We start from the raw sequence: 4,904 nt of genomic DNA, 5'->3' as shown, positions 1-4,904 counted from the left end.
TCCTCAGTTTCAGCAAGCAGGGTTGTGTTATCTGCATAACGCAGATGAATCTTCCTCCAGTCCTGAAACCACACTTCTCGTACAGCCCAGCCTTTTAGATAATCTGTTCTACATATTGGTTGAAAAGTTATGAAGATAGGACACATCCCTGGTCATTGTTATTAATTTCTTGTGTGTTCTTTTAGAGTTTCCTTATGCATTTAAAGGCAAATACATATTTTTTTCTCCTTTTTTAAACAAAAGTAGCATGTGGTGGTGGTGGTGGTTATTTGACTGTAACTCAAGTAACCCAATGCACCATAGCTCTGGACTCTGCCCTATTCTGAGATGGTCTCACCATCTCTGATACTCCTAACCCCATTACCCTAGTCACTATATCAACCTATGTCATCCTGTCATCTTCCTCTCCTGAGCTGTCCTTTCACCCTTTCAAGCACGTGTCCTTCTTCAAAGTTTGTCCCTCCTAGCCACATTCCCAAAGTGGAAATGAAACTCCAAAGTCTTTGCTCCAAGGAGCAACTTGGTTTCACCCTCTCTAGGACAGACTTGTTTGTTCTCATGGCAGTCAAATATTCTTCTCCAGCACCACAACTGAAAGCATCAATTCTTCTCCTATCAGCCTTATTTATTGCCCAGCTCTCTGATGCATAGCAAGTGATTGTGAAGACCAAGGTCCATATCAGGCACACTTTGGTCTCCTTATGTTATTTTTTGCCTCATTCCCTTTTTAATAAAAATAGAATGTTTTTTCCATCTCTGCATTTAGGAAGCTTCCCCCATTTCTTTTAACTTCAAATAATTTCTTATTGAAAACATATCCTAATGTGTTTGAATTTCCTTCTTTAGATACATATGTAATTTCTCCAGTCCTTTCTATTTGAAAAAATGCAATTAATAAAATTATTAATGTATCATATTATAATATTCAAATTATAGTCATACTATTAGTCCCAAAAGTTAGATGTCTTAATCAAATTGTATGTGTATATTTTATAGAGGAGCTCTGATGGCCTGGTAGCAAGCAGCTGCATTGCAAACCCAAAGGCACACAGTTCAAGACCACCTGCTTTTTAGTGAGAAAAGAATGGGCAATCTTCTTCCATGTGATTACTGCTTCTGAAAACATGCCGGAGGGTCAGCTATGGACAGGTTCTGACTCTATGATACACAACAATAACAACATTTTCTAGATATTGCCAACTTACCCTCAATATAGTTTATTGTACTGTTTGTACAACCTTACCAGCAGTGTATGTTCAACAGGGAACATACACTCCTTATTGTTCAACAGTGCATTGACAAACATGGAAATTTGATAATCTGACAAGTAAAAATGGTATTTCCTTATGCAAGCAATCCTTGAGGATCTGTTGCTAAATATGTCTGTAAGAATATTTTATTAAGACAGACCAGTTACATATGGTTCTAACACTGTCCTTTTGGGGGCTATTCTTGTGTGCCATCAAGTGAAAATCGACTCATAGCTGACCCTCCACTGGATTTTCAGAGGCAGGAAATCACAGTACAGATTGCTCAATTCTGAAAAGGTGAAATTTAAGTTTCTTTGAACAAAAAAATCTTTGTGTGTATTAAGAACTAAAAAGATATATGATTGAAGTACATGAGAAAGGAGGAAGCAAGTAAGAAGTGAATGATACTAGAAAGGTGGGTAGGGGCCAGACCATGAAGAACTTTTGAGTCATAGTTATAGGAGTTAGAGTTTATTTAAACATGAAGTGCTATGTGTCCATTCCAGAAAGGTGGGGCCTAGTCAAATATAGTAGTTTAAACTCTGGAATAAAATCCCAAGAAAAATTGAGCAAGCTTAAGATTCCTATAAATCCTCGGTTATATAAACCCAATGCTTATCCTTGGCATAATGCCCAAACATTTAAAAACCAACTGTATATAAGATCCGAACTCTGACTCATATACTCAAAATTGTGTGTCTATGACTCATCTATATAAATATCTCAGTTTACAAATATTTCTTGACTCTTTGTATCTTGAGGTTTATAAAAATTTATGCTTCACTTCATTTTATGTTTATAAAAAGTTCCCTGAAATTATAACCTTAAATTGAAGCTCTTCAAATTCTATTATTAATTTATTAAAATACCATGAAACTTTAGAACCGTAGCAAGATCTCTAATTGGGGTTACTACATGTTTTGTTCCATTTGGACATTTCTATATAATGAAAATATACTTATAATTAATTCTTAATTGCCTTTATTCTCCCTAAAATGACATGTAACTTTAAGAAAGAATCCTTTTTCTTGATTCATTGGGATACAATAGTGTCTAATTTGGACTGTCGAGTACCAAGCTGAAAGTGTTTAAGACTGTGCGGCTTCTCTCCTAGGAGAGAATTATGTAAGACACCAAGCCCCTATGCAATTAGAGATCTTACACTGTTGGTTTTAAATTGTCATTCTTTTGTCCAATATTCATTGTCTATATAGTAAGACAGGAAAACAAGAGATAAAACAAACAGTAATTTTCTTAAAAACAAATACACACAACACCAACAAAACTGTTGCATGTTTGCCAATATGTTAATAGCAAAAATTTGTTTAATTTTTGTTTTCATTAGCTTTAAACCATGACTTTTCAGCACCCAAAAGATTTTTTTCAGAAGTGGAAAGAGGAAAATTAGTAAAAGCACTTATGATGGTAAAAAAAAAAGGGAAAGTTATGGATAAGTTAATATATTAACATTAAAAGTAAATATTTTTAAAAGATAAATATTCTAAATCATTAGATCATTGAAATCCAGAGCATTTTATATTTAGTTTTGTATCTGTAATTTATATTCTTTATCTTATATTCAATCTGATTTGATGTGGAGTTGGAATAGATTCATTGCTGTTCCTCCAGCAGGTTTTATTTTAATCATATTTTAATGAAAGTTTATGGAGAACTTGGATTTCCATTCATTCATTGTTGCACATTTTCCTCCCTGGACCCTCTACCCTCAGTTCTCTTTTCTTTATGAAAATAAAAAAAATCTTTCATTGTTATACAGTCCCCTGCACACACACACCCCAATCAGTCCACTTTACTATGCAGCTCTTATTCTGGACTTAGGCCATGCCAATAATACCTAATCATGTATTCCTTTTATATAGTTCTCTCTCTCATCTGATTCAATGCTGTGTACATTATATTATTTATCCCCTTTTTTCTTAGTTTCCCTCCAACCTCCATGTCAGTCTTGTTTTATATTTGTGGCATTGTGCATTATCTGTCCTTTTATAACTGAGATATTTCACTCAGCATAATGTCCTCCATGGTCATCCAATTTGTATAATATTTCATGAGTTCCTTGTTTTTCAGTGCTGCTGATATTCCATTGTGTGAGTATACCAAAGCTTCTCTCTAGCCATTTATTTGAGGAACACTTGGGTTGTTTCCAACTCTTTGCTTTTGTGAACAAAGCAGCAATAAACATGGATGTGTGTATATCTGCTTGGGTGATGGTTATGGTTTCTTTAGGGTATATTCCCAGTAGTGGAATTGTTGGGCCAAATAGTATTTCTATTTCCAACTTTTTGAGAAAGCGCCATACTGCCTTCCAGAGTGGTTGCACCATTTTACACTCCCACCAACAGTGAATAATGGTTCCAGTTTTTCCACAATCTCACCTGCATTTGTTGTTTGTTGCTCTTTTGCATTTTACTATTCTTACTGGGGTTATATGAGATCTCATAGTTGTTTTGATTTGCATCTCTCTTAGAGCTAGGGATTTTGACATTTCTTCATGTGCTTGCTCACCATCTGAATGTCTTCTTTGGTGAATTCTCTTTTCATATCCTGTGCTCATTTTGCAATTGGGTTGTTTGCCTTTTGTCTTGTTATGGTGCTTGAGTATTCTATAAATTTTAGATATAAGTTCCTTATCAGTTATGTCATTACCAAATATTTTCCCAGTCTGTGGCTTCCCATTTTACCCTGTTGGAGAACTTTTAGGATGTGCATAGGGATTTGATTCTTAGAGAGTTCCATTCATCTATTTTATTCTCTCCTGGTTGTAGGTTTCTCAGGATGCTTGGAAGACTGTTCATGTTGTGGTTTAAGGCTTCTAGAGTTTTTCCAAGCTTTTCTCTAATCAAGTTTATAGTCCTTGGGTTTTTTCCACTTTGAGTTGGGTTTTGTGTATGATGTGAGGTATGGGTCTTGCTTGAGTTTTTTGCAGATGGTTTTGCAATTTTGCCAACACCATTTGTTAAAAAGGCTGTCATTTCCCCACTTAACTGATTTCATCTCCTTGTCAAGAATGATTAAAATATTAAGGGGACACAAATAGTTTCTTTGTCATTTTTGTCTTAAAACATTTACTACATTTTATAATATTTTACTATTTCTAAGACACATTGATAAAATGTCTTAGAAAATGGTCATCACACATTTGACACAATCCAAGGTGAAAAAGAAGTGTTTTTTTAACTAAAAAAGTTCCAAAGATACTGTCCAATTACTGTTCTGCAAGTTGAACTTTGCAATGTAGGGCAAAACCAAAGTAGTCCCTAAAAATCTTTCCCCTTAAGTCATGCGGAGAACTTTCTGGTTAGGTCCACTGTAGATAGAATTTCTCCTAAAATACTCTAATGTGTATATACTTCCATGCTAGTTGCCATCAAGTTGATTGCAATTCCTGGCAAACCCATGTGAACAGAGTAGAATGGTTCCATCAGGGCTTTTCGGAACTATGACTTTTAAGAAGCAGATTTCTGGGTCTGTCTCCTGAAGTAGCTCTGGGTGGATTTAAAAACCAGCCTTTCAAAGGAGCTCTGGTGGCCTTGTGGCAAGAAGCTGCACTGCAATCCCAGAGGTAGGCAGTTTGAATCTACCAGATGCTCTGCTGGAGAAGGAGGGGCAATCTCCTCCTGTACCATTCAGATC

This window comes from Elephantulus edwardii, unplaced genomic scaffold (genome assembly GCF_000299155.1).
Source record: "Elephantulus edwardii isolate Elephantulus edwardi_28Jun2011 unplaced genomic scaffold, EleEdw1.0 scaffold00164, whole genome shotgun sequence".
Classification (NCBI taxonomy): Eukaryota; Metazoa; Chordata; class Mammalia; order Macroscelidea; family Macroscelididae; genus Elephantulus; species Elephantulus edwardii.
Note: the sequence above shows the minus strand (reverse complement) of the source record.